Genomic DNA, 9,713 nt, shown 5'->3' on the forward strand with positions numbered 1-9,713 from the left:
AAAAATGACCTCATATTTAATCACATCATCAGGAACATTAAAAGAAACACCAACAGTGTGAATTTGATGCAAAAAGAGTCTCATGAAACCTCTTTTAAACACTTAAACATCATCTAGACAATCCTCCCAGAATTCCTCGATCTTAGGCCGATGCATATAGCCTTTGGATCTATACAAATTATGCTTCACATATCCCTTGCTATCAAAACTACTTCTAGACAACAGAGATAGAAAATGAAATTTCTCTAGAATTGTTCCCGCAACCTTAGAAACACCATTTTTTTTGCAAGAGAAATGAGATGTGGACAATGGGAATGAGTATCCTTTCTTTCCCATGTTCAGATATTTAACATTTACAACATCCATCCAATGAAAAACTTCCAGGAAAAAAATATAATCAGATGGGAACCAAGGCAATTTCAACGGGGCCTTCTCAAAACCCCCAATTCTAAGGTATGTGAACCTGCCAAATTGGGTGTAGAAACTTTCAAATTTCATCACAAAGGTAGCAGAGTCATGGTAAATCCATAGACTAGGGTTTCCTTCTAATTTTCTAACCATACCCATCAAGAATGCATCATTGACATGGGAAAAAGACTGCATACCCTTACGCATAGTGAGATGGAGTTATTTTTGGTAGATGGGTACGAATGGAGGGAGAGGATGATGTGATTCCAACCTCTTCCAAGAAGACTCTTAAATATCTAGTATTAAAATCAGATATGAACACATATGAAAGGCAAGGGTCTGACAAAAATTCTGTAATTGTTTGGGAAAATGATGGCTAATGATAAAAGCTCAGTCAATAAAACTCTTAGGAGCACAAATTACCAGAATAAAATGACACATCCAAAACTCAAAAGAATCAGTGTAAGCATTCCCTACAACATGATATAGGAGGACTAAAATCTCTGCAACTTCATCCTTAAAGTGCATTCGTTTCAATTTGGTGGGGAATTGAGACCTACCTCCTTTTTCAAACTTTAACCAATTTATGGCGATACAGTTCATACACCAGTCTCCATGCATTTTGAAATACTCTTCACTAGCTAGAATGGACATGTCTTCAGAGGCTTTTCCCTTGAGAAGACACAAACTACGAGAGACGCTGTCAACATAAATTAATGCTACAACCCTACCTGCTTTTTCTCAAATTTCTTGTGTCTCTGGGTTGTATCTTTTAGAGCATGCAATGATTAAATCTGCACAAGAAATGACAATCAAATAACTAGCTACCCATTGTTGAGGTTATGAATTGGTACAACTACAAAATCTACTAACCTTTGTCATTGATGCCAAAGGGGGAGTAGTAGATGAGAAAATTAAAAACACAGGGATCACATGCTCAGGGGGAGCTCTCACATTTTTGGTAACATTTTTGGATAACTTTTTTTAAATCTTTTTGAAATTTCTCATGAGTGTTGCCATCAATGCCAAAGGGGGAGATTGTTGGCATATGGACACTCCAATGAGACATTGTGTGTGATTGAAGGTTTTGTCATTGATGGCAACCTTGCAATCCTATGGCATCGGCAAGACATTATACTGGCAAAGCATTACTCAGGCAACCTTGCAATCCTATGGCACCAGCAAGACATTATACCGACAAAACATTACTCAAACAAGATAGTGCACTAGCATTAGCAAGATCAATCTACACCAGCACCAGCATAGAAGATGTACACCGGCACAGAAAAGAACATGTATATTGGCATTGAGGCCGACAGGATTTTTGATATGTAATATTTTGTTTATTATTGTAAGCCGACTTGGAAAATTGTAAAATGACTCTTGTATATAAAAGAGATCATTGTAGACATTTGTAGGATATGAATAGGAAGCATAAAATAAATTATAAGGCAGACCTAATGTGCGAATTGTAGGTCAAGGGTATATGTAAAGAATAGAGCAAGAATCGGTACTGAATCTAGCATTGAAGATGCTATTGTAAAGCAGTACAGAATATTGGATTTGTGTAAATCCTCATTGTAAGTCAGTGTGACTTCTTATTGAGCAGTGAGCTCTAGGCAGTTGGCCTTCCTGCATGTGCAGGCCCCTATTGTAAGTAATATTCTCTTATTGGCCAGTAAGTGAATATTGTGGGTCACAAATCCCACCGAGGTTTTTCCCACACCGGGTTTCCTCGTTAAACATCTTGTGTTATGGTGTTCTTTTCATGTGGATGTTTTTGATTCTGTTATTTTCATTAATTCTTGCATACCGGTATACTGTTACTTTATGTTCTGCATATTCAGTTTCAAGAAAATTACATTACTGGTCAGATATTGATTCACCCCCCCCTCTCAGTATCTATGGGAACCCTAACAATTGGTATCAGAGCCTGGTCCTCTATTTTCAGAAGCCTAACAACTTGAGGAAGATCTTGATACCGGTAAAGATGGAAAATCTGATGAAGCAACTTGAAGGAGCTCTTATTGACTATGATGCAGAGAAGTTGAAAAATATCAAATTAGAAGATGATTTAAAAGTAGCTCAGGACATTATTCAGGCACTTCAAGAAAATCTTACTGTTACAAGAAACAAGAGAAGAGAACTTTGTGAAAAATTGCAAAATGAGAATGATGAAAAGGAATCACTAAATGATATGATAAGAAAATTGAAACAAGATATCATGACAACAAAAAATGAAATGCAAGATATGACTATGAGATTTTGCAAAGAGATTGAGGACAGAAAGAAGAATGAAGAAGAATTGACTAGAAGACTAAGTGATGCAGCAAATGAGAACACAAGACTTAGCTATGAAAATGACATGTTGAAGACAGATCTGATGCATACTCAGAATGACTCAAATGAACTAATGAGACAAAAAGAAATCTTGGAAAGGGAATTGGAAACTGCAAATCAACACAAAGAAAAATTCAAGAAAAGCTCAGAAGAACTTGGTACCTTATTGAAGAATCAAAAACCCAAAGGTGACACTTCTGGAATTGGATTTGAAGTTGGAGAAAGCTCCGATACTGCAAATACCTAGGATCATAGCAAACCAGTAAGACCTTCTAATACTTACAAATTCAATGGAAAATGCTTTAGCTGCAATAAATTTGGTCATAGGGAAAATGAATGTAGATCTAGGAATTATCAAAACATCAATCCTACCACCGGTCAATGCACCAAATGCAACAAAATTGGTCATAACTCTAAAAATTGCAGAATGAATTAAGATGTTATGTTTGTGGAAGATTTGGTCATTTATCAAATAAATGCAGAACACAAACCAACATAGGTTATGGGAAAGCTATTCAGAAAAATAATGTAACTTGTTATGCATGTAACAAGATTGGTCATATTGCTAAATTTTGTAGAAGTAAAGGTACATCGATAGATAATAGAAGTACTAGCTTGAAAGGTAAAGAAAAGGTTGAAGAGGTTAAGCAAGAATTTTCAAAGCAATGGATTAGAAAAGGTGATCTAAATATTGGGGTTACTCCTCCACCGGTAGAACCAACAAATGCTTCACCGGAGGACAATATGATGCTCCACCGGCAGGACAGAGCAATGCTCCACCGATAGGATGTTCTTCATCAAATTGAAGAAAATTATCTTGAGGGTTTGACAATCAAATGACACGTGCTATTATTCCCTCAGTTAGAGAAAAGAAGTTGAAAATCTTTCATTACCAGCAAATAAAGTTGAGCTAAAACATTACCAGCAAGCAATTAATGTGGAGGTAGCAGAAAAGACTTTATAAAATAAGGTTTTTGGCTCCATTTCATTTCCCCGTGAATTCAAACTTTCAGAGAGTGCGAAGATTTTCAAGCTAAGGCATTCCGAGCAAAGAGGCAAAGCACTTCAGCAATCAATCCATCCAAAGGTAGAAAAAGGTATTTATCATCATGGCATCCTCCTCTACACTTGAATTCATAGCAAACCCTATAGTAGTGAAGGTTATAAAATGACCTAGGCCCATGTTTTAGCTAGTTCCCGAGGTAGCTAAGAAAGATGACAACACAGGTGCTTTTTCAAAAATTCCAAAAGGTGTTGTTTATGCAGAAGACCCTAGAATGTATATTCATTGCAACATAGAGGAATTAGGTGATGAAGAAATCAAAAACATGTATAAGTCTGTTATATGTGACAACTCCGGGAATGTGAAACCTGAACATAAAATTGTTGAAACCCTAGGATTCAATGAAATCCTCTGCATTCCTGAATTTCCCAAGGAAGTGGTTAGGATAGTTATGAGTAGGGTACATGGTTCATTCTTTTGGCTTGACTCAGTGCATAAAATTACAAAGGAAGTTGTGAAAGCAGTAACAGGGTTACCTTCCACCGGTAATAGACCCGACAAAACCAAGAAGGTCTCCAATGACTTGGTAACAAACTTAACTAGTGCAACATCCGACAAGAGATCATTGATGGTTAATGATGTGACCGATACAAATGTTATATTTGTTAGCATGATTCTAGGTTACAAAGCAACTTATGCTAATAGGCTTAACTCAGTTTCCAGTTTATGCATAAAGAGTGCTTATGACATGGTTAAGGACAATGTGAAAATTGATATCTGTGAATGGTTAAAAGATGAGTTAATTGACAATTTAGCAAAAATCAAGAAGGATAAGAAAGGAACCTTTAGATTTGGAAATTTACTTGTATGCTTAATGCTACATATAACCAAATAGGCTCCCGATATAGGCAACAAGGATTTTGGATTCGACATACCGGTAGGAAAACAATTGCCTGATTTATTCAACAACATGGGTGAAAACATAGAAAAGAATATCAATGAGTATTTTCAAGAACTAAAAGTCAGAATGAATAAAAGAATCAGACTATCACAGGAAATTGTCAACAAATACAAGGATGATATATGTTTTGTAATAAAAAAGGATGAGATCTAGATGGAAGCAGTCATCCCAAGGACAGTCTGGGTAACAGAGATGGGGTATGAAATAGATGACCACATAGTGGAAACTTATGCCAAAGCACTTTTGGAAGCCCCCAATGAACCAAAAGAAGAATTATTTGGTAGTGCTAAGACCATCGAAAGTCAAATTCAATCTAAAAAGAGAGTGAAAAAGGTTGAGGCATTTGTGAGAAAAGGAACCAGACAAGAAAAAGCCATAAAAGAAGATGTATTAAAGAAAATCGGCATAATAGAAGAAGAGTTGGCAACCCAACAACCTGAAACTCATCTATCACCAGTAGATACTTCCTCAGAAGGAGATATGCCAGCAACTTTCAAAAGAGTTGTTAGGAAAAGAGACCCCTCACCGGTAACCACTCCTTCACCTAGAAGGACAAGATAGAAGCTACAAGCTGTGAGGTCTCGGATCAAGAAAGCCACACCTAAGAAAAAGTTGACCCCCAAAAAGAAGAAGAAGACAAACATTGACTTGGCCCCTCTTGACATATTACTAAATGAGATCATAGAGGAAGGTAAATTGAAAAACATAGGGAAAGTCTATGACACCCTATCAGATGATGAGAAAGGACAAGTCGAGGAGAGTGTTATATTACACATTGACATGTATAAAAAGTTTTTGATGCAAGTCCTAAATGAAATTCCTAATGAATTATATAAAAGACTTGAGGCTAGAAGGCAAGGAATAGTTGAGTTGGATAAGAAAATTAAAATAGAAAAATTACTTGCAGTATACCCGGTCAACTCACCTAAGGAAATTGATGATCTGATAGCTCAGGGCAACCGGACAGTTTTTTCCACTGCACACCGGCAAATATCACTAATGGCAGGTAGAGTTACTGAAGTTTCAAAGGAAATAGAAGATGGTTGGGATACATTCTTGGTTGAAAAAGAAAAACAAGAAGAATATAGGAATCCCAAGCCCATTTTGGTATATCAAAAGGACAAAGGGAAAGGTAAAGTTGGTGGACCACCAAGTATCAAGATTAGAGACAACTTACCGCCACCTCCTTTAAATACTCCACTGATAAAAACAACAACTATAGAAGATCAACCGGTAGCTGAGAGTATGGACACAGAGGATAATATTCCTAATCCTGAAGTCCTATATACTGTGAATGTTGATACTCAGAAAATCAACATAGTGGTAGATAAGGATACAATAGATAAATCAGGAAACAAAGAGCAACTGGCAACATGAAACAAAGAGCAACTGGTAGCAAATTCAGAGAAAAAGATGGAATCTAGAACACAAATAGAGAAACCAATAGAGCTAAAGGTTCCAGAACAGATGCCACCAGTAAGAAATGATGCAGGAAAACCAGTGCTTAAAGAAATGGAGACACAAACAGACCTACCAGAGGTCAATACTAGCATGGTCACTTCCACCGGCACTCAGTTTGTTGGGTCACCATCAAATGTAACAGAGGTATTGCTCGAATCTATCAAGAAAATAACTGATTATAGCTCACAAGCTTATAAAGCGATAGATGATTCAATTCCAATTTTGAAATCAATAGCTCCTAATTGTAATATAGCCAACAAAGATTCTTTAGGCCAGTTGGATACACTTTGTAAATATATTTCTGGAAATTTTGAGCAAACAAAGGTAGAAACTGTAAAGGAAAGTGTAGAAAAAGAGAAACAGAAATTCTTTGAGGAAGGAATAAAGAAGTGTAACAGGGAATTTGACACACTTCTATCGGAACTGTGCAATTTATTGAAAGAGTACAAAACTCTGTACAAAGACACCTGTAAGATAAACTTTTTGACCATAGATGTAGACAAAAAGATGAGCAAGGTACAGGAAGAGATCAATAAACTTGCTAATAATTTTGTTAACTCACCCGATACATTATCAGTTTTTGAGGAAAAGATAACAAATTTTGAGGAAGAATTGCTCAAATTAGAAAGAAAGAAAGAGAAAATAATAAACAAGGCAAAATTCTTGAGATCTAAACTAAGTCCAAGATTGGACTATTTAGCATCTCTGTGGAAGGAAATATCAGAGGCACTAACACAGGGTAGCAAAACACCGACAGAGCACTTGCAGCATCTCACTGGTACAGTATACAGAACTGAGATAGCAATAAAGGAGAGCAAGAAGTTTATGGATGGCATAAACTTAATTTTGGGAGATATTCTTCAGATAATAACTACCCAACTACAAGGTTGAGGTTATGAATTGGTACAACTACAAAATCTACTAACCTTTGTCATTGATGCCAAAGGGGGAGTAGTAGATGAGAAAATTCAAAACATAGGGATCACATACTCAGGGGGAGCTCTCACATTTTTGGTAACATTTTTGGATATCTTTTTGAAAATCTTTTTGAAATTTCTCATGAGTGTTGCCATCAATGCCAAAGGGGGAGATTGTTGGCATATGGACACTCCAATGAGACATTGTGTGTGATTGAAGGTTTTGTCATTGATGGCAACTCTGCAATCCTATGGCACCGGCAAGACATTATACCAGCAAAGCATTACTCAGGCAACCTTGCAATCCTATGGCACCAGCAAGACATTATACCAGCAAAACATTACTCAAACAAGACAGTGCACTGGCATCAACAAGATCAATCTACACCAGCACCCGCGTAGAAGATGTACACCGGCACAGAAAAGAACATGTATACCGGTATTGAGGCTGATAGGATTTTTGATATGTAATATTTTTTTTATTATTGTAAGCCGACTTGGCAAATTGTAAAATGACTCTTGTATATAAAAGAGATCATTGTAGACATTTGTAGGATATGAATAAGAAGCATAAAATAAATTATAAGGCAGACCTAATGTGTGAATTGTAGGTCAAGGGTATATGTAAAGAATAGAGCAAGAACCGGTACTGAATCTGGCATTGAAGATGCTATTGTAAAGCAGTACAGAATATTGGATTTGTGTAAATCCTCATTGTAAGTCAGTGTGACTTCTTATTGAGCAGTGAGCTCTAGGCAGTTGGCCTTCCTACATGTGTAGGCCCCTATTGTAAGTAATATTCTCTTATTGGCCAGTAAGTGAATATTGTGGGTCACAAATCCCACCGAGGTTTTTCCCACATTGGGTTTCCTCGTTAAACATCTTGTTTTATGGTGTTCTTTTCATGTGGATGTTTTTGATTCTGTTATTTTCATTAATTCTTGCATACCGGTATACTGTTACTTTATGTTCTGCATATTCAGTTTCAAGAAAATTACATTACCGATTAGATACTGATTCACCCCCCCCTCTCAGTATCTGTGGGAACCCTAACAGATTGGTTGGTCTATAATCAAGAATACATGGTTGTAACTCTTCGCCTCCTTGCTTGGGAAAAGAGGAGGATTGATAGTCAGTATCACAAGGTTAATGTTGTTTTGGAAAAAGAAGAGGAGTTTGGAGAAAATATGGTGCATATGGATGTTCCTCAAACAGACTAGTTATTCTAGTTGAAGAGGTCTGCCCTTTACCAGTCCTTATAAATTATTGAATCTTCCACCTAAGTAGAAGGTCGTGACTTTGAGCCTTGTTGTTTAGTGAAATTCTCACTTTCAAAAGATACACTAAAGTTGGTAGGAAAAATGGGATTGTTGATAAAGAATTTTGTTTCTTAGAATCCGTCAACTTTTTGGCTTTCCCACCTATACAAAGAACTAAAATTGTCAGTAGATCTCCTTCTCCTCCTAAATCTAATAGACCCGCACCTACCAACTCACATACTCTCAGCCAAATCCTTGTGTTGCAAGGTACCACATTACCCCTTCAATTTTTTTTTTCCAATATCTACTATCCAAGTCATGTCTCAAACTATCCCATGGAGTTTAGCAATAGGTCCTATCACATTTGTAGCTAGGGACCAACTCCATGTTTTTCCCAAAGTGTTGGCAACAACAATGAAGGAAAACTTAGAGGGGGAGGGTGCATTAGTTTTCACCGGATCTACAAACTCAACTACAAATACAGATCTAATAAATTGTAGCAATAACAAAGATAAGGAAATTGATAGCACAACACACAACACCAAGATTTTGACATGGAAAACCTGGTTAAAGGAAAAACCACGGTGGGAGCCTACCCATAGTATGATGATACTTTTCAGTAGTATGTATTAATATTACAATGGGGAATGCACATGTATTCATACACACTGCCTAGATCTCACTTCTCAAAAGATAATGACCCAGAAGGCTAAATTCATCAGGGAAGTCTCGCCAACTTACAATAAGTTCGAACTACAATCTGGAAGGAATGAATTGTAATAATAGCATCTGCAAATGCTTGATGACAGTTTTAGTTAAGTACAATTGTCTTCTCTGTAACACCAATCTCTGCTCAATCACAATGTCAAAGGATGAATCACTTAGTCACACATACACCACTCTCTGATAATGCAGACACAACCTTGATACCTAAATTACATGAAATACCTCCTATTTAAACAATTCATCAACGTTGACAACAAGGTCAGCTAAACCCTCAACTCACAACTATAAAATTATAACACACGATACAAAGATCAACCATCAGACCCATATAATGATATACATGCCATAACATGGACCTAATTCAAATCTCTAAATACACACCACCACCAGAAATCATGCCAAGATCAACCGCAACATGCTACACCACCAAGAAAACCACATAACACGAAGAACATCACCGGTTTAGCAAAATCACCAAAAAATCATACAATGATCAATGCAGATCATCAAGACAAATAGGACTCAATCAGGAAACACAAGAAAGAATGCTAGAATTATCAACAACAACTGCACCAACACCACTTATCAAATCTTCATCTGTCAACGTCTGAAACTCAAGAACACTCAAAAAACAACAA

This window comes from Cryptomeria japonica, chromosome 2, assembly GCF_030272615.1.
Source record: "Cryptomeria japonica chromosome 2, Sugi_1.0, whole genome shotgun sequence".
In the NCBI taxonomy this organism is placed as follows: Eukaryota; Viridiplantae; Streptophyta; class Pinopsida; order Cupressales; family Cupressaceae; genus Cryptomeria; species Cryptomeria japonica.